Source organism: Odocoileus virginianus, chromosome 30 (assembly GCF_023699985.2).
Source record: "Odocoileus virginianus isolate 20LAN1187 ecotype Illinois chromosome 30, Ovbor_1.2, whole genome shotgun sequence".
In the NCBI taxonomy this organism is placed as follows: Eukaryota; Metazoa; Chordata; class Mammalia; order Artiodactyla; family Cervidae; genus Odocoileus; species Odocoileus virginianus.
In genome coordinates, this window is record NC_069703.1 from 21,600,576 (window position 1) to 21,622,437 (window position 21,862).

The window sequence follows — 21,862 nt, forward strand, 5'->3', positions numbered from 1 at the left end:
GCTGCCCAACAGGGATGACAAGGCTAAGGAGGCAATAGCAACACAGTAGGAAAGACAGGGATGAACATAGGAGGCCTGGGCTGAGAGCCTGGCTGCCAGCTATCAGCCTGACTCTGCTGCTGAATGGCTGAGTCACTACAGTTCCCCAGGCCTATTTCATCACGTGTAGATGGAAGGAATTATAAAAACCCTCAAAGAGGCCTTGGTTAAGCCACATCACTTTGCTGGTCCTCAATTCCTCCAGATGGTCAACATGTAGACTGAACTGGACCAGTGGTTTGAGGACATTTGGATCACAGTCTCTTGCAGGAGTGATGAAAGCTATACCTGGCTCCCATGCTCCAGGGGGAAAAAAAAGAAAAGGACACCAATGCCATTTTCTTTCATTTAAGGGCATTCTCAGAACTCTTGTAAGTTCCACCTTAGGACCCCAGTACTAGATCATCTTTTCTAAGATCTCAGTGAACTCTGGGATTCTATGATCCAAAGAGCTTGCATCCACGTGTGGTTGGATGGGGCAGTTGCCTGCTGATAAAAGGATGGGAAAAGCACTAAAACTTTTTTCTAAAAACAAAAAGGCCCCTGTGAGCAGTTATTGCTCCTGGCCCTTCCAGGGTCCCTGTGCTCCTCACTATCAAAACCATCCCTGCCCTATTCACAGCTCCTTCCACCAACCTTGCAGGCCAGCCTCTCTGCCTTTTCTGTCATTTACCACTCACTCCATGTCCCTCTGTAGAGGGGCAGATAACTGCATATCTGTATCTGTACATGTTCTCCATGTGTTTTCTTTTTTATTACTTACTGATTTATTTTTTGGCTGCACTGGATCTTCGCTGCTGTGTGCGGGCTTTCTCTAGCTGAGTGAGCAGAAGCTCCTCTTCGTTTCAGTGTCTGGTCTTCTCACTTCACTGGCTTCTTTTGTTACAGAGCCCAGGCTCTAGGGCTTCAGTAGTTGCACACAGACTCAGTAGTTGAGGCACATGGGCTTAGTTGCTCCATAGCATGTGGGATCTTCCCGGACCAGGAATCAAACTCATGTCCCCTGCCTTGGCAGGCAGATTCCTATCCACTGTACCATCAAGCAAGTCCTTAACTCTCCTTTTCTTTGTATCCTCCCTAACCCCTCACTTGGGGCTTCCCTGGCGGCTCAGAGGGTAAAGAATCTGCCTGCAATCCAAGAGATCTGGGTTCGATTCCTGGGTTAGGAAGATCCTCTGGAGAAGAGAATGGCAACCCACTCCAGTATTCTTGCCTGGAGAATTCCATGGACAGAGGAACCTGGTCCATGGGGTTGCAAAGAGTGGGACACGACTGAGTCTCACCCCCCCCCCCCCCACACACACACACCCTCACTCGGAGCCTGCCCAGTTCAGACCCTTTGTCCAAGTATGCAGGGCATAGAGAGATGACCTCTGGAAGACCCCATCCAACTGACGCATATGATTGTATGTCACTGCGGAAACCAAAGAAAGGAAAATGTTTATTAAAATCAGTGAAATCTAACAAGGGGGTGGGGACAAGCGAGAATGCCTGAATTCCAGCACTCTCCCCGTGGAGAGAGGATGGAAAAACCCAGGCCTTCCTGCCTGGACAGCCTGAGATCCCAGCCTCCCCAGAGCCAGAAATCAGTGGAAATATATATATTTTTTAATACACCCTCATTACAAATAAAAATAGTGTTACATCAATACAGGGGTTGGTTAAAATGCATTCCAACTTTGCTAAACAGGGAATGCATCAAAACGCCTATAATAATATCAAGCAAGGCAGTCCCTCTGCCAAACTCAGACAGAGGGGAATTCACACAGCCAGGGAAAATCTGTTCTTCATCAATGTTTCAATATAGTCAATGAAGCCGGGGACATTTTTCTGAGATTGAAGCAGATTGCCAGCTGCCAATACTATGATTTAATTCCTTCTTTTTCCCCCTTCACTTGAAAAAAGTTACCACAAACATTTGGTGGGCCATGGAGGCCCTTGGGTAACATGGACCATACCTAGATGGAGGGACAGGATGTGGGGGGAGATAAGGAAGAGAAAGGGAAAAGCAAGAGAACAGGGAAAGAAGGGTTGAGGAAGAGGGGAGAAAAGGGGATCGGGGTGAGCGGAACGTGGAGAAAGAAGGGAGGGGGAAGGACAAGAGAAGCGGAAAAAGGAGAGAGGGAAGAACAGAGGGAAATGGGCTGTGGGAAGACGAGCAGAGGAAAAATCATGTACAGAGAAGGAAGAACAAAGTCTTAAAGATCATAGAGGTCAGCTTCCTCTTAAGTATCCAGCAGGAACTGCAGCAGTGAAGTTATTAATATTTTCCCCAAATTAGAGCAGAGAACCAGGCCCTCCCAACTCCAGCCTAGCACTCGCCACTTCTCAACAAGTAGAGAGCAGGGTAAAGAGAGGGGAATTAAGACCAAGATGAGAATTTTCATGTATGCACATCTGCATGTGGCGTTTGGCTTCTTCAAACATCTATATTATCTAATAGCATCTAATATTCTAAAATCTAACAGGATCTGGTATTCACAGAGCCCTGATTCTTAGCCCCTGGGAGCTTCCCATGAAGTGTATCTCAGACCTAGAGGACACTGTTTTCTGCCTCATCAGATCATAAATGGTGGAATCAGAGCACTGAAGGATATCAGATTGTCACCAGGCTGAGGCTTGGCTTCTAGGGTGATCCTCTAAGCCCCCATACCTAGGTCTCTGGCTTCCCAGACTGGTAAGTATGCTGACAAGATGCACCCCCTTGGGTACCTGGAAATCCCAAGCTCCAGGGCCCCGGTTCTAGCTTTGGAAGGCTCAGTCACCCCCTCAGAGATGAGGGCCTTTCTGGCTTAAGCATTAGTTGCCATTTTTCAGTCTGTCATTTAGTTAACAGTATTGTCCAATGTTGATTTATTTTGGCAATGGTATTGTGGTTGTATAAGATAATAATTAATATTAGGGGCAACTGATTGAGATATACAGGATTTCTCTGTACTATGTTTATAACTACTATAAAATTCTTTCAAAATTAAAAAAAACAACAACAAAAAAAAACCTTCATAATGATCTCAAAGGCCAGGTCTGAATTTAGAAGTCTTCATTAGTGTCAGGGCCCCAACCTCTGGACTCTGCCCAGTGACTCACCTCTCCCCTCTTCCCTCCTTCAACTTATTCCTATACAACAAGGAGATCTACATAGACTACAGGTAGACAAGATGGGCTGCTCTTTCAAGTTCAGGCCACAGACCACTGACCATACATATACCCTCTCCTTGGCCACCTCTGGGGACCAAGGATGTGTGCAATGGCTGTTCAGTCCATCCTTGGGAGAACAGAAAGTCTCAGCGCCTTTTGGCCAGGGACATTCAGAGTCTTGGGTACCAGGAACAGAAGCAGGTATGACTCACAGGCTCCAAGGAGGCACATTCTTGGCATCTCTTCCTGAGGAGGTGCATGGAAGAGAACCTGGCGGTTAAGAGTGGCTTATCAACTTTATCTGTCTCCATAAAGACAGAGTCTCTGCACACAGTGTACCCTTCAGACCCTGCCCGGATATTCCCCCACCAACCTGTCCCCTTTTAGGAAGGATCACTGGTTTCACTCCATCCCCAAACACAGAGGTCTATGCCCTTCTTGATTCCACATCAACTTCTGAACTCCTACTGATGCCCTGATTAGAATTATTTATGTACAAGTTTGTGTCTCATTCACTAGACTGAGAACTTCTCAAAGGCAGGGATCTATCTATCTCACGTATGCCCATGCTCCCAGCCCCACGTCTAGCACATAGATAGGTATTACCAACTGATGGTTAAATTGTTGTATCCTCAGAGAGTCAGGAAAGCACAGCAAGAGGTCAGGAGAATACGTTGTCTGGAATAAGGCAATCCTGGTTCCAATTCTGACTCACATACTTAATTGCAATGTGACCGTGAAAATTTTATTTAATCTCTCCACGGCCTAGCTTCTTCCTCAGGGTTGTCAGCAGAAGTGAATGAAGCAGGGACTTCCCTGGTGCTCAGTGGTTAAGATTCCATGAATCCAATGCAGAGGGTGTGGGTTTGATCCCTGGTCAGGGAACTAAGATCCCACATGCCTCTGGGTAAGGCCAAATGTTTTTTGATTTTTTAAAATTCCTTATATGCAGAATCTAAAAAGACTTGACACAGATGAACTTATTTACAAAACAGAAACAGACTCACAGACTTAGAGAATGAACTTATGGTTCCAGGGAGGGGGAGGAGAGTAGTGGGGGGAAGATGGGGAGATAGTTACAGAGTTTGTGATGGACAGGTACACACTGCTCTCTTAAAAATGGATAACCAACAAGGATGTACTGTATGGCATAGGGAACTCTGCTCAATGTTTTGTGGAAGCCTCGATGGGAGGGGAGTTTGAGGGAGAGTGGATAGATGTACATGTATGACTGTCTTTGCTGACCACCTGAAATTATCACAACACTGTTAATCAGCTATGTGCTGTGCTTCACTCAGTCATGCCCAGCTCTGCGACCCCATGGACTGTAGCCCACCAGGTTCCTCTGTCTGTGGGAATTCTCCAGGCAAGAATACTGAAGTGGGTTGCCATGCCCTCCTCCAGGGCATCTTCCTGACCCAGGGGTCAAACCCAGGTCTCCCACACTGCAGGCGGATTCTTTACCACCTAAGCCATCAGGAAGCCCAAGAATACTGGAGTGGGTAACCTAGCCCTTCTCCAGGGGAACTTCCCCACCCAGGAATCAAACTGGGGTTTTCTGCATTGCAGGCAGATTCTCTATCAGCGGAGCTACAAGGGAAGCCACATTAATCAACTATACGCCAACACAAAATGAAAAAGTTTTTTAAAGAAAGAAAAAATAATAAAATGTATTACTGTAATAATTAAACTTATTACTGATGAGGAATTAATTTTATTTTATAATTTGTGTTTAGGTTGGGATAATTTAAAAGTTTTGATATTTTTAAAAAATTAAATAAAAAGAATGAAGCAATGTTGTTGAAGCGCTTGGCAGAGCACTTGGCATTTAGTAAAGACTCAATAAGTGTGCTGAAACAGCAAGATCAGGCTGCCAGTATCATGGGTCAGTCCATGGATGAACCCATCTGCTCACACCTCAATGGCTATCTCCCAGTTATCTTTATTTAGGTCCTGGGAGAGCCTCAGCAGAAAATAGATGAGGCAAATCCATCCAAGTGACCAGAAAAACTAGAAAATCAGCCCCCTACCCACTCCTGGAAGAAAAAGCTAACCGTGTGTGCTAGCCCCAGCAGCCGCCCAACACCCTCTCTCTGTAAACTCGGGCCACTTGGATGCCGCAGGCCCTCCAAGCTAACTGCCGACTGATGGGGCCCCAGACACTTTCCAGAGAGCTGACACTCCATCATCTCTGGCCAAGGCCCCCATATCTCAGAGTGGCTGGTGACAATGGCAAGACACATCAGGGAGCTGACAAGGAAGAAAAAACTGTTTTCAAGAGATCAACACATCAACACCTGTTAGTCAAAGCTAGCTAACTCCAGCAGCCTGGAATGCCAAACAAGAAAAAGGCATGAAAGATGGATCCCACAACGGCAATCACAGAGACTGAGGTCTCAGAGCAGATGGCCCTGCGTGGTCACAGAAAATGAAGGTGTGACAGCTCAACGCTGGACCAAGTCCATCCCAAATGTGCTTAAGATGACAAAAAAGCAAAAAGAATAAGAAAGTAAGGGGTAAAATCAAATCCAAATCCTAAAGCCAAAGAAAATGAAGTGTTTTAAGAGAAAATCTCTAAGGAAATTAAATTTACATGCAAGAATTTAACAAGATAAAGAGCATTTCTGAACTGTAAAGTAAAAAAGATTAACTAAGCGAAGACAGTCGGGATCTAGTTCTAGGCAAGTAAAACGGTGGTGTCCTGAAAAGCTGTTCTCCCTCCAGGCCTCTTTCTTCTGGGCCCCATTAGCATTTTGTAAATGTGCTGGTGTACTGTGACCACATATTTTCTAGAACAAGGTCTGATTTCAAGTGTTCTATCCTTTTCTGTCCATGGGTACCAAAAATTTCATGGGCTCTTGAATTGGGAGTTCAGAAAATGGGTTCAGCATAATATAAATCACATTATAGATTGACATTTACATACAGATCTGTCTCCTCCTTTAGGTCTTGAGCCATTTGAAGGCAAAGATATGTTATTCCCTTTTTAGTCCCTAGTACTTAACCTGATACCCAAAATACAGTAGGTTCTTCAGTTCAGTTCAGTCCCTCAGTCGTGTCTGACTCTTTGTGACCCCAAGAATCGCAGCCATGAATCAACCCCATGAATCGCAGCCAGACCTCCCTGTCCATCACAAACTCCCAGAGTTTACTCAAACTCATGCCCATCGAGTCAGTGATGCCATCCATCCATCTCATCCTCTGTCGTCCCCTTCTCCTCCTGCCCCCAATCCCTCCCAGCATCAGGGTCTTTTTCAATGAGTCACCTCTTCACGTCAGGTGGCCAAAGTACTAGAGTTTCAGCTTCATCATCAGTCTTTCCAATGAACACCCAGGACTGATCTCCTTTAGGATGGACTGGTTGGATCTCCTTGCAGTCCAAGGGACTCTTAAGAGTCTTCTCTAACACCACAGTTTAAAAGCATCAGTTTTTCGGCACTCAGCTTTCTTCACAGTCCAACTCTCACATCCATACATGACCACTGGAAAAACCATAGTCTTGACCAGATGGACCTTTATTGGCAAAGTAACGTCTCTACTTTTAAATATGCTATCTAGTTTGGTCATAACTTTCCTTCCAAGGAGTAAGCGTCTTTTAATTTCATGGCTGCAGTCACCATCTGCAGTGATTTTGGAGCCCAAAAAAACTATTTAAAGTCTGACATTGTTTCCACTGTCTCCCCATCTATTTCCCATGAGGTGATGGGACCAAATGCCATGATCTTAGTTTTCTGAATGCTGAGCTTTAAGCCAACTTTTTCACTCTCCTCTTTCACTTTCATCAAGAGGATTTTTAGTTCCTCCTCACTTTTCTGCCGTAAGGGTGGTGCCATCTGCATACCTGAGGTTATTGATATTTTTCCCAGCAATCTTGATTCCAGCCTGTGCTTCTTCCAGACCAGAGTTTCTCATGATGTACTCTGCATATAAGTTAAATAAGCAGGGTGACAATATACAGCCTTGACGTACTCCTTTTCCTATTTGGAACCAGTCTGTTGTTCCATGTCCAGTTCTAACTGTTGCTTCCTGACCTGCATATAGGTTTCTCAAGAGGCAGGTCAGGTGGTCTGGTATTCCCATCTCTTTCAAAATTTTCCACAGTTTATTGTGATCCACACAGTCGAAGGCTTTGGCATAGTCAATAAAGCAGACATAGAAGTTTTTCTGGAACTCTCTTGTTTTTTCGATGATCCAGCGGATATTGGCAATTTGATCTCTGGTTCCTCTGCCTTTTCTAAAACCAGCTTGAACATCTGGAAGTTCACGGTTCACGTATTGATGAAGCCTGGCTTGGAGAATTTTGAGTATTACTTTACTAGCGTGTGAGATGAGTGCAACTGTACGGTAGTTTGAGCATTCTTTGGGATTGCCTTTCTTAGGGATTGGAATGAAAACGGACCTTTTCCAGTCCTGTGGCCACTGCTGAGTTTTCCAAACTTGCTGGCATATTGAGTGTAGCACTTTCACAGCATCATCTTTCAGGATTTGAAATAGCTCAGCTGGAATTCCATCACCTCCACTAGCTTTGTTCATGGTGATGCTTTCTAAGGCCCACTTGACTTCACATTCCAGGATGTCTGGCTCTAGGTGAGTGATCACACCATCATGATTACCTGAGTCATGAAGATCTTTTTTGTACAGTTCTTCTGTGTATTCTTGCCACCTCTTCTTAATATCTTCTGCTTCTGTTAGGTCCATACCATTTCTCTCCTTTATCGAACCAATCTTTGCCTGAAATGTTCCCTTGATATCTCTAATTTTCTTGAAGAGATCTCTCATCTTTCCCATTCTGTTGTTTTCCTCTATTTCTTTGCATTGATTGCTGAGGAAGGCTTTCTTATCTCTCCTGGCTATTCTTTGGAACTCTGCATTCAAATGGGAATATCTTTCCTTTTCTCCTTTGCTTTTCACTTCTCTTCTTTTCACATCTATTTGTAAGGCCTCCTCAGACAGCCATTTTGCCTTTTTGCATTTCTTCTCCATGGGGATGGTCTTGATCCCTGTCTCCTGTACAAAGTCATGAACCTCTGTCCATAGTTCATCAGGCTCTCTGTCTATCAGATCTAGTCCCTTAAATCTATTTCTCACTTCCACTGTATAGTCATAAGGGATTTGATTCAGATCATACCTGAATGGTCTAGTGGTTTTCCCTACTTTCTTCAGTTTAAGCCTGAATTTGGCAATAAGGAGTTCATGATCTGAGCCACAGTCAGCTCCCAGTATTATTCTTGATGACTGTATAGAGCTTCTCCATCTTTGGCTGCAAAGAATATAATCAAAGTAGGTTCTAAGTAGACATTAATTGAAGAATAAATGCATGAATGAATGAACTGTTTTGTCCCTGTAACATGATATTAGTGGAAAGACAAGACACTTTGGGATCAGACAAATTTGGATTTGAAACCTGATACTGTCTGGCATCAGCCAAGCTAACAAGCATAATCATATATCTGAAAAAAGGGATAATAATTTTTGACTCATGAGATTGTTATGAAGATAATGAGTGGTGGATGTAAAAAACTCTGCAGATATTTTTAAGTTGCAGTGTAATTTACATAAAGTGGGAAAATCTTAAGTATACAGCTCAGTAATTTTGTACACACTCACGTAACCATCACACCACTCAAATCAAAATATAGAATATTCCCATTAACCCCAGAAAGTTCCTAGGGAAGTTTTAAAGCATGGTTGCAAATTCTTTGACCCACCTGTCACTGAGAGGTGCAATCCACGTTTCTCTCTATGAATCTGGGCAAGCTTGTGACTGCTCTGACACAGAATCCAGCAGGAGTGACACAATCTGACCACCAAGGCTACACCAGCAAGGGCCATGCAGGTTCTGTCTTATTCTCTTAACACTCATTCTCAACACCCTGAGCCCAGGTGTGAAGTCTGACCACCTGAAGTCACCGTGGTACAAAGGCTGTATGCAGATACTCCAGTCAGCAGTTCAGCTGAGCCCAGCCTTCCAACCAAAGTGTCAGATATGCAAGGAAGCCATCTTGGACTCTTAAAGTCAGCCATCTTGGACTCTCAAAGTTAGCCTACACATCAACGCCACACAGAAGAGAAGAATCACTTAATCAAACCCTGCCTGAATTCCTGACCCACAAAATTGTGGAACATAATAAAGCAATAGATTTAAGTCACCAGTTTGAGGATAATTTGTTATTTGTCAACAGATAACTGGTCAGCATATATGTACCCCTGCCCCATCAATAGCGTCTTTCCTCCTTCTCTGAGATAATTACGTTTCTAATGTTTATCATCATAGATTCATTTTGGCTGCTTTCAAACTTCATATAAATAGAATCATCCAATATAAAGTCTTTGTGATTGACTTCTGTCACTTCTGAGAATCCTGTATGTTGTCTCTATCAGTGAATTTTACTAAATAGTACTCCATGTTATTAATATACTGTAACTTGTTGACCTGATCTCCTGTTGAGAGACATTTGGATTGTTTACAGTTTATGGCTTTTACTAATAAACCTGCTATTGAACATTCCTGTGAAAATCTTTCCTAAACATATATTTCCACCTCTCTTGGACAAACGCTTAGGACTGGAGTTCTTGGATCAGAGAGTAGGTGCATGTTATTATCTATAAGCAAAGGCTGGCTTTTCAAATGAGTTGCAGCATTTGCCCTACAACCAGCAGCTATGAGAGTTCCAGATGTCCACACTCTCACCAACACTTCATATTGCCAGTTATTCTAAACTTAGCCATTCTAATATGTATCTAGTAATACTTCTATTCATTTATATTACATTTCCCTGATGTCTAATAATATTGAGTGACATACTGACCACTTGAATATTTGTGTTTGTGGGAATCCTGTTCAATCTTGTGCACATTTTTTAAGTGGATAGTTTGGGTGTTTTACAAATAAGTGTACATTTTTTATTGGGTACTGTGTATATATTCTGGATACCAATCTTTTGGCAAATAGTTGCACCCATACTATAACTTGTCTTTTACTTTCTTAACATTATCTTGTGATGAACAGAAATTTGTTTTTGAGTTTTGATGAGATCCAGTTTACCATTTTTTTTGTGGTTTGTAACTTTGTGGCCTAAATAATTTGGCTCCCCCCACTCACCCACCCCACAGGTACAGAGGTATTCTTTCATGTTATCAACTAAAGGTTTTAATGTTTTCACTTCCGCATTTAAGTCTATGACTCATTTCTAATTAACTTGTATGTACCTTACACACTTGGGGTTAGAGTTTCTCTTTTATCCTCCATATTAATATCTAGTTATTCTAGTACCACTCACTGAAAAGACCTTCCTTCCTTTCCCCACTGAACAGCATTGGTGTCTTTGCTGAAAAATAAGTGGCCATATATATATGGGTCTACACTCTTCCAAAGATGGTCTACCTGTCCAGGTGCCTGAAATGCTATCATTAGAGATAATTATCTCTGTAATTTGCATTATTTGAGTCTTTAAAATCCCAAATATCTATGATATAACAAATTAAACTCTGTTCTCAATTTATACCATGGGGTTCTGGAGTTCATTAAGTCTCGATAGCAGAAATGCCCTGGACAAAAAGTCAGAAGACCTGGGTTACAGATAATTCTAATTCAACAAACATCTGCTGAGGGCCTTCTCTTTGCCAGGCAGGATGCGTGGGTGTGTTTGAAGAGGGGAGAGGATGGAAAAGAAGACATGTTCCCTGTCTTTAAGGGAGCAGCTGGACTGCAGATCAAATGACCTGAGACCACTTTTACTGGTCCCATGTTCCACAGAGAACCCTGGAACACAGAGTAGGGGATTTGGACAATTTTTTTACTCCTCTAGTAGTTGCACAAATTTTAAGACACTAGTCAGTTCTCTACTAAATGACACTGATCAACATGTGCCTTAAATTTCTCTGTTGTGGAAGAGGGATTAAGAAAGTCCTCACTCCTGAGGTAATTCGTATAAATGCTTAGCTCTGAACTTGATATCTAGCAAGTACTTCACATGTCAGTTGTTGTTATCATTATGATTCTTTGCAGGGCTGTGACAAGAATAAAATCACAGCATCACAGAATCGCAGGGTTGGAAGGAAACTTCCAACTGGAGATAAGCAGTTAATTATAGGAATTATCTGGTAATATTGTTTAGGAATATCAGTCCCAAGGCTCCAATCCAAGATTGCCTTATTTTGTCCCATGGTGAGGCCTGGGAACCTGTATTTGAAACAAAAATCTCTGAATATTCTATGATCAACTAAGTTTACAGACCACCAGCTCCTGGCACAACTGAAGAGAGACTGTTGTTGTTGTTCAATTGCTAAGTCACATCCGACTTTTTGCAACCCCTTGGACTGAAGCATGCCAGGCTTCCCTGTCCTTCACCATCTCCTAGGGTTTGCTCAAACTCATTTCCATTGAGCCAGTGATGCCATCCAACCATCTCATCCTCTGTCACCCCCTTCTCTGCCTGCTCTCAATCTTTCCCAGAGTCAGGGTCTTTTCCAGTGAGTCGGCTCTTCTCATCAAGCAGACAAAAGTATTGAAACTTCAGCTTCAGTCTCAGTCCTTCCAATGAATATTCAGGGTTAATTTCCTTTAAGATTGACTGGTTTGATAGCCTCACAGTCCAAAGGACTCTCAAGAGTCTTCTCCAGCACCACAATTGAAAGCATCAATTCTTCGGCGCCCAGCCTTCTTTATGGTCCAAATCCCACATCTGTACATGACTATTGGAAAAACCATAGTTTTGACTATACGGATGTTTGTCGACAAAGTGATGTCTCTGCTCTTTAATATGTTGTCTAGGTTTGACTTAGTCTAGGCTTTTCTTCCAAGGAGCAAGGATCTTTTAATTTCATGGCTGCAGTCAGTGTCCACAGTGATTTTGGAGAATAAGAAAATAAAATCATTCACTGTTTCCACTTTTCCTCCATATATTTGCCATGAAGTTATGCCATGATCTTCATTTTTTGAATGCTGAGTTTTAAAACAGATTTTTTCACTCTCCTCTTTCACCCTTATCAAGAGATTCTTTAAGTTCCTCTTCACTTTCTGCCATTAAAGTGGTATCCTCTGCATATCTGAGGTTGTTGATATTTCTCCTGGCAATCTTGATTCCAGCTTGTTTTTCACCAGCTTGGCATGTCACATGATGTACTCTGCATATAAGTTAAATAAACAGGGGGACAATATACAGCCTTGATGCACTCCTTTCTCAATTTTGAACTGGTCCATTGCTCATGTCTAACTGTAGCTTAGAACTGTGTGCAGGTTTCTCAGAAGGCAGGTAAGGTGGTCTGGTATTCTCATCTCTATTTTTTTCTTCTATTGTGATCCACACAGTCAAGCTTCTCTGGTGGCTCAGACAGTAAAGCGTCTGCCTGCAATGCAGGAGACCTGGGTTTGATCCCTGGGCCGGGAAGATTCCCTGGAGAAGGAAATGTCAACCCACTCCAGGATTCTTGCCTGGAAAATCCCATGGACAGAGGAGCCTGGTAGGCTACAGTCCATGGGGTAGCAAAGAGTCAGACATGACTGAGGGACTTCACTTTCACCTTCATATAGTCAAATGCTTTAGCATAGTCAATGTAGCAAAAGTAGATGTTTCTCTGGAATTCCTTTGTTTTTTCTATGATCCAGCAGATCATAGAAATTTTATCTCTGGTTCCTCCACCTTTTCTAAATCCAGCTTTAACATCTGGAAGTTCACAGTTCAGGTACTGCTAAAGCCTAGCTTGAAGGGTTTTTAGCATTACCTTGCTAGCACATGAAATGAATACAGTTGTACAGTAGTTTGAACATTCTTTGGCATTGCCTTTCTTTGGGATTAAAATGAAAACTGACCTTTTCCAGTCTGTGGCCACTGCTGAGTTTTTCCACTTTACTGGCATATTGAGGGCAACACTTTAACAGCATTCATCTTTTAGGATATGACATTGCTCAGCTGGAATTCCATTATATCTCACTAGCTTTGTTCATAGTAATGCTTCCTAAGGCCCACTTAACTTCATACTCCAGGATCTCTGGCCCTAGATGAGTGACCACATCATCATGGTTATCCAGGTTATTAAAACCTGTATTGAATAGCTCTTCTGTGTATTCTTGCCACCTCTTATTAATCTCTTCTGCTTCTGTTAGGTCCTTGCCATTTCTGTCCTTTATTGTGCCCGTATTTGCATGAGATATTCCCTTGGTATCTCCAATTTTCTTGAAGAGATCTCTAGTCTTTCCCATTCTATTTTTTTCTTCTATTTCTCTTCATTGTTCACTTAAGGCTTTCTTCTCTCTCCTTTCTATTCTCTGGAACTCTGCATTCAACTGAGTATATCTTTCCTCTCCTTTGCCTTTTGCTTCTCTTCTTTTCTCAGCTATTTGTAAGGCCTCCTCAGGCAACCACTTTTCCTTCTTGCATTTCTTTTTCTTGGAGATGATTTTGATCGCTACCTCCTGTACAATGTTACAAACCTCCATCCACAGTTCTTCAGGCACTCTGTCTACCAGATCTAATCCCTTGAACCTGTTCATCACTGCTGCTGTATAATCAGAAGGGATTTGATTTAGCTCATACATGAATGGGCTAAATCCCCCATTTTCTTCAATTTAAGCCTGAATTTTGCAATAAGGAGCTCATGATCTGTGCCACAGTTCACTCCATGTCTTTTTTTTTTTCTGTATTTGCTTGTTTTTGCTCCAAGTTCAGCTGCAGAAAATATAATTAATCTGGTTTTGGTATAAACTATCATGTGATGTCCGTGTGCAGAGATGGCTCTTGTGTTGCTGGAAGAGGGTGTTTGCTATGACCAGTGCATTCTCTTGGCAAAACTCTAGCCTTTGCCTTGCTTCATTTTGTACTCCAAGGCCAAATTTGCCTGTAAATTAACTTTCTACTTTTGCATTCCAATCCCCTATGATGAGAAGGACATCTTTTTTGGTGTTAGTTCTAGAAAGTCTTGTAGGTCTTCATAGAACCATTCAACTTCAGCTTCTTCATCATTAGTGTTTGGGGCATAGACTTGGATTTCTGTGTTGTTGAAAGGTTTGCTTTGGAAATGAATGGAGAAATTCTATGGTTTTTGAGATTGCACCCAAGTACTACATTTTGGACTTTGAAGAGAGGCACGGATGCCTAAATTATCTTAGAGATGCTGTTGCTATACAAATGTAAATAGTTTAGTCAGATAACATTGTTAATACTGGTAAATACTTTCAAGAGAAATAGCTTGCCACAGGCAAATCTAGGGAAGGAAAGAGTATGAGACAGGAGAAGCTGCCAGAGACACATTTCAACAATTGTTCACAATTACTTAAGACCCAAAACCAATTTACATCAAGCTAGTGATGGAGGAAAGCAACAGGTCAGTTAGCCAGTTCAAATTCTAATATGAAAAGGAAAAAAAAAAATTAGAGCCAAAAACAAATCGAATGCAAGATAAGGCAAACTAATAGGGCAAAACCCTAGAAAAAAATGATTTTAAGGAATAGTTGTTGGATGGTTGGATGGCATGTCAATGGACATGATTTTGAGCAAGCTGGGAGTTGCCGATGGACAGGGAAACCTGGTGTGCTGCAGTCTATGGGGCCACAAAGAGTAGGACATGACTGAACTGAAGGAAGAATAGCAAATTTCACATTCTGACTGAGGCATGACAACCCAGCAGGACTGCTGAGAGTCGGGGCAATTCCAATCTTGGGAAAATCCTGCAGATGACAAGCCAAAGAAAACCAACCTGAAGACTGTTAGTGGAACAAAGCAGGGAGGAGTTGGGGCTGGTTTTGTCTGCAATGAAATTTTCCATGGATCACACAGATTTCTTTTTTTCTTTTCTGAGTTTCAGGGTGGGTGAGCAGATGGCTGGAGCACTGAAGAGAGCAAGAAAAGGATCTGGCTGTAATTTATCTTACAGAAAGCCAAATAAACTGTATTTCAAAGTGGCGTGAAAGTCTCTAGGTCAAGACTGAGACCAGGAGCCAACATGACTCCACCTCCAAATCTCCAGAGAGGACATTCCACAAGCACACAGCCTCACGTTGTAGGAAGAGAGCCCTGGGCTGGAAGGCGAGCGGCCAGAGTGACCTTGGGTGCGCCAGTTCCATTCCCTTGGCCTCAGTTTACACATCCTCACTGGCCACGTGTCATTAGATCCTATAGTCATGACCTGGAAGTTCCCTTGAGTACTAGATGGCATTTTCTTGCTCCCTAAGTCTTACTGAGAGATTAGGGGGCCCACTGGGGTCACTGCAAAATGCTTTGTCTACAAAGCTTCACCTACTTTTCCTCATATCCAGCTGTGCCTCTCACATTGGGTGACTGAGCGCACAGTGGGAGCTGAGAAGGAGAGAGATGGTGGGGCTTCCACAGGTCTCCTGCCCAGCAGCAAGCCCTCTCTGCTTGAGCAACAGAGGACCACGGAAATGCTGGTGGGTCCCTGCTAACACTTCCACCTCCAGTCCCTCCCCACTCAATTCCCAGCCTCACCTCCTCATCTGGGCTGGGGAAATGAAGACTTATCTACCTGGGGCACTTCCACTCTGGAAAACCCAAAGAAAGCAATGTCCTGTGTGTCCAGAAAGTCAGTAACATACATTATATTATATGTGACACTCTGAAAATGCAGAGGCAGGTACTGGAATGGTAAGACAATAGTTAAGAGAAACTGGAGTGTTAGAGAGATAACTCCCAATCTCATTCTTTTTTTTTACATCAAGAGCAAGGGTTATCTCTAAGAGACAAAACTTGGCACTGATACTCTCTCTTTCTCTTACACACACACACACACACACACACACACACACACACATTGTTGACATCATGTCCCACCTTAGCAGCAAAGTCGAAGGAGACACACATACCACGCCCTCCTCCCCCAACAGTAAAGGCTGGGGAGGAAGTTGATTTTGTTCTTTTGAGTGTCTTCTCTGCTTTGCCTTTATGGCTTTTTGGTGGGCTGACCAGCTTAGTCCAATTACTGACTAGGTTGCCAAGGACCTACTTAAACTCCATTAGCTTTATGAAACGTGGCAAGACCAACTTGCTCAGTCAAAATCCCTGGAATTGGTGTTGCCTCTTCATTCTCTCTTCCCATGGAAAGCATGCAACCATTTTGAGAGGTTGAAGATCAAGTGAAACATATTAACAGTGAACATGATCATGACGTTATGGATGAAACACTCTCTGGCCTCCCTTTCAGCTTTGAAGACGGTCCTGTGTCTTCTTGCATCAAGCCCACTGTCATACACTGGGTGGGGCACTAGGCTGAGCAGTTCCACACTGTGAGCCTCAGGTCCCTCTGCTGACAGGTAACCAATTTGACTCAGTTGAAGGAGACCTATTGTTCAATTGTTAAGTCATGTCCGACTCTTTGGGACCCCATGGACTGCAGCATGCCAGGCTTCCCTGTCCATCACCAACTCCCAGAGCTTGCTCTAACTCATGTCCATGGAGTCGGTAATGCCATCCAACCATCTCATCCTCTGTCGGCCCCTTCTCCTCCTGCCTGCAATCTTGCCCAGCATCAGGGTCTTTTCTAAGGAGTCAGTTCTTTGCATCAAGTGGCCAAAGGATTGGAGTTTCAGCTTCAGCATCAGTCCTTCCAGTGAACATTCAGGGCTGATTTTCTCCAGGACTGATTGGTTTGATCTCCCTGTTTTTCAAGGGACTCTCAACAGTCTTCTCCAGCACCTTGTCTACTCCTGCATTCAGCACCAAGGACAATGTGGGCATGCAGTCGTCGATGGAATAGATTTTCAGGTTCAAGTTGATAGCCAGTTTTTTGGACACATCAATGCAACATAAGTTCAGCAGATATTAAGACACAGACAAATTTAACCTGCATGGAACAGACACAAAGGCAACCAAAGCAAGAATAGATTTCCAGGAGAATCATCTAGTGCTTTTGTCCCTTTCCTAAGAACAGAGTCAGAGTGTTTTTCCTTATTTCTAATTTGAATACTCTGACCATCATAAAAGCCCATTTTCTCCTTTGAGGGAAGGGAAGGAGTTTCCTAGTAAACAGAGAATAAACCACAAAAATCCTTAACATGAAACATTTCATAGCCTAAAATTGTATAGAATTCCTCAGACTATATGCCTATAACTTGCAATATGTCTATAGGTTCACTTCTAAAATTACTTCTTTTCCCCCATTTTGAGAGCTACATTCTCCAAATGTCTTTTTTTTTTAAACTTTTTATTTTGTACTGGAATATAGCTGATCAAGACTGCTGGGAGAAATATCAGTAACCTTAGATATGCAAATAACACCATCCTTACGGCAGAAAGCAAAAAGGAACTGAAGAGCCTCTTGATGAAAGTGAAAGAGGAGAATGAAAAAGTTGGGTTAAAGCTCAACATTCGGAAAACTAAGATCATGGCATCTGGTCCCATCACTTCACGGCAAATAGTTGGGAAAACAATGGAAACAGTGACAGACTTTATTTTCTTGGGCTCCAAAATCACTGCAGATGGTGATTGTAGCCATGAAATTAAAAGACACTTTCTGCTTAGAAGAAAAGCTATGACAAACCTAGACAGCATATTAAAAAGCAGAGACATTACTTTGCCAATAAACGTCCATATAGTCAAAGCTATGGTTTTCCCAGTAATCATCTGTGGATATGAGAGTTGGACCATAAAGAAGGCTGAGTGCCAAAGAATTGATGCTTTCCAACTGTGATGCTGGAGAAGACTCTCAAGAGTCCCTTTGACTGCAAGGAGATCAAACCAGTCAATCCTAAAGGAAATCAACCCTAAGTAGTAATTGAAAGGACCGATGCTAAAGCTGAAGCTCCAATACTTCGGCCACCTGATTCGAAGAGCTGGCTCATTAGAAAAGACCCTGATGTTGGAAAATATTGAAGGCAGGAGGAGAAGGGGGTGACAGAGGATGGGATGGTTGGATGGCATCACCAAATCAATGGACATGAGTCTGAGCAAACTCCAGGAGACAGTGAAGGACAGGGAAGCCTGGCGTGCTGCAGTCCATGCGGTCACAAAGCGTTGGACATGACTGAATGACTGAACAACAGCAAATAGCCAATTAACAATGTGCTGATAGTTTCAGGTGAACTGTGAAGGGACTCAGCCATACACATACATGTATCCACTCTCCCCCAGACTCTGCTCTCATCCAGGCTGCCACATAACATTGAGCAGAGTTATCTGTGCTATACAGTAGGTCCTTCTTGGTTATCCATTTCAAATATAGCACTGTATACCTGTCCATCCCAAATTCCTGAACTATCCTTTCCCCCCATCCTTCCCCCACCGCAACCATCATAGTCACAGTGATGTCCAACGTGTTTCTGAGGTCTCAAAACCTCAGATCCAATATTTGTTGGTAGTGAACTCAGAGCTTCTTTGTCCTCTACCATAAGGTCTACACAATTCAGTTCTCAGTTTCACAAAATAAACATTCTTTTTGTTACTATTATTTCTTTGGCTGCACCACAAAGCATGCAGGATCTTAAGTTCCCAGAGCAGGGAAGAAACTCGCACCCCCTGTAGTGGAAGCATGGAGTCCTAACCACCAGGGAATTCCCAAAATAAGCATTCGTATCCAGGAAGGACAGAATTCACTGTACCTCAAGTGTAAGCAATTGTGTATTTTAAATGTTTGCCATTTTTTCAGACAAGAATTCAACCAACTAATTTTGTACTCTACCCAGTCTTCATGCAGTAACAACCCAGTGGTATATGGGAATCTAAATTGTTGGAGCTTGGTGGGAGATACCCCACCCAAAAGAGATTGTGCATGTGTGTGTGTGTGTGTGTGTGTGTGTGTGTGTGTGTGTGATTGTGAAGAGAGAGAGGGGAATTTTTGCCATCCTAGACTTTCTGGAAATGCCATGATCTGTTTTGTCCTCATCTTAAGTAAACTGACTTACAAGCTGAAAATATGTCAGTTCCTTGAAAAAGGAGATGTACAAGGTACATTCCATTCCCAGATCAAATTAAACAATTTGCTGCAAAGAGATCCACTTTCATGTACACTGAAGCTCATCTGAGCTTCCCTGCAGTAAGCAAGGACTGTAGGCAGGGAAAGCTACATTTTCCAAATGCCCAGCCCCTCCTCTGAATCATGATCATTTTCCCTGAATATTTTGCCCATTCTTACAGTTGAGGGATTATGAAACTGATACTTTCTCCTGTTTCCTTTTTCTCCCTCACTCTACTTTTCTAAACCACAAAAGAGAAATTTATTCTCACAGGTCAGAGAAATTAGGCAACCTAAGGAAAATTCTTCTGACTTTGGAAGCTATGCCATGGGAAGGAGAGTTCTAGAGAATTTTCACCAGAGTTGGACTCACATGTGGCTAGAGTTGAGTGCTCCAACTGGCTTCACTTGCCTTCACTCTGGGTTTCTCACATTTGAGTGGCCACTGGAATGTAGGAGACTTCTCCCAACCTGTTTGAAAACCAGGTCTTCTGAGAGCCAGGTGACTTACAGGACTGCTTTACACAGCTGCCCTGGGACATGCAAAACTCCTTAGCCATGTGTGATTGGCTCCATCATTTTAACACTTTTGATGGTTTTTAAATCTATGTTCAAATATCTTTCCAACCTACCAGTTTCTAAAATTGAAAATTTCAGCATTAGAGATTCAGTTATACTCAACAAATCATGTACATACATTTTACACCCTCAACACCTGAAATCTTCCCTGCTGGACTATGACCAATCTGAAGAATGAGAGCATGGTTTTCACCTCTGTATCACCACAGCTTAGCCCAGCTACTGGTACATAGTTGTTGTTTAGTTGCTCAATCATGTCCGACTCTTTTTGCGGCCCCATGGACTGTAGCCCACCAGGTTCCTCCATCTATGGAATTTTCCAGGCAAGAATACTGGAGTAGGTATCTATTCCCTTCTCCAGGGCATCTTCCTGACCCAGGAATCGAACCCACATCTCCTGCATTGGCAGGTGAATTCTTTACTACTGAACCACCTGGGAAGTAGATGCTTAATAAAGATAATTTAGTCAAAGAATAAAGCAATGAATGGAGGTTCAACATAGACCCAGCACTATCTAGGCAGACCTTATGGAAGGAAGGAGAAAAGGAGAGAGAAAGGAAGAGAAAAAGCGGGAAGAGGAGAAAGGAAAAGAAAGAAGTAGCAGCAAAATATACAGCACTGATTCTCCAAAAAGTTGAAATTTTCCTGCATGGAATAATTGGGGAACAATGAAATTCAATGTATATAGTTCCCTGAGCTGAAAGGTAAATAAATCAAGTGAGACAGTAAAATTGAGTTTTTGCAGGCATGTGCATGCCTGTGTGTGTGTGTGTGTGTGTGTGTGTGTGTGTGTGTGTGGGTGGGTGGGTGGTTTAGGGGAGGGGTGGGTTGGGGTTGGAAAATAAAGAACACATAGTCTACTGTCAAAGGGTTGCTGGTCTGATTTTGCCAGGTCAGCTGTATCTATTCATCAAACTCAGTTAATTGCTAGAGTCTGGACTCCTTTTTGCCTGAGTAAACGAAGCCTAAAAGATTTTTTTAGAGTTTATACCTTTGTTTTCTTAGCTCTTCTGAATGTGCTGTCATCCAAAGGCATTGGCCGCACCCCTTTCTTTCAACACTCCTCAGGGGTTTGTTCTGTTTATCAAGCAAATAATTGGTGTGCAGCAAAGACTGCCTCCAGCTCTGGGGAAGCCACGCTGTTGACTTGCTAACCTGTTTGAGGAGGTGACAAAATAAATCTTCTCTGCAGGAATCCATAGAGCCGATCTAGGCTCCTCGAGTCTCATTCTTTGCCTCTTGGATTAATCCAGTCCCTCTACAGGTGAAAGAAATGGGACAGATGAGTCCCCCTTCCCCATCTTTGTTGCCCTCCTCATTGTCATTGCCATGCTGTCTATTTAATTGCATCCCTGGACCCTGAAAGTTTCACTGCATATTCATGGCAAACCCATCAATTTGACTTGCATTTCTTCTACAAATATTGGGTGTAAGGACATTTCAGTTAAACATCTGGAAACCCATTAAATGTCACAAGTGTAGGCATATAAACAACCCGAAAATCCCATTCTTCACAGAATTCTAAAGTCTGGCTTCTCCCCCAAGAAACCCTTACATGCTACACAGGGCTTCTGCCTCTATGCCCTAGAAATCACTTTGAAAGAAACTGCTTTGAAAATTGAGCAAACCAAGAAAACGCTGGTAAGGAGGAAGGTCACCCTATATAGACTAAAAGAGAAGGCATGTTCCAATGAAATGCCAACACAGTTTGTCATTGTCCAGATTGATTATGACATTCCAGTAACACAAGATATTTATCTTTGAGTTCTGCACAATGTGTACATAAATCTTACACATTTGTTCAACATTTACTGCCATTATTTATAATGGTCTGAGAGTACGGCAGATGTTAAGACCCATGCTATCTGTTTTACATCAAAAACTTCTGGAAGATAAGGACCCAACTCTGAACAATGTTTTCAAACACAGAGGTTTCTAACCACAACCACATATCAAATTCATCAGGAAAGCTCTCTTTTTAAAAATATTGATTGCTAGCCCATCCCCAAATTTCTGAATCAGGATGTCTGAAAAGGGGGCTCTTAGGATCTTTGCTTTTAACCACATGAGTGCATGCTAAGTCGCTTCAGTCATATCTGACTCTTTGTGACCCTATGGACTGTGGCCCACCAGGCTTCTCTGTCCATGAGAATCTCCAGGTAAGAACACTAGAGTGGGTTGCCATGCCCTTCTCCAGGGGATCTTC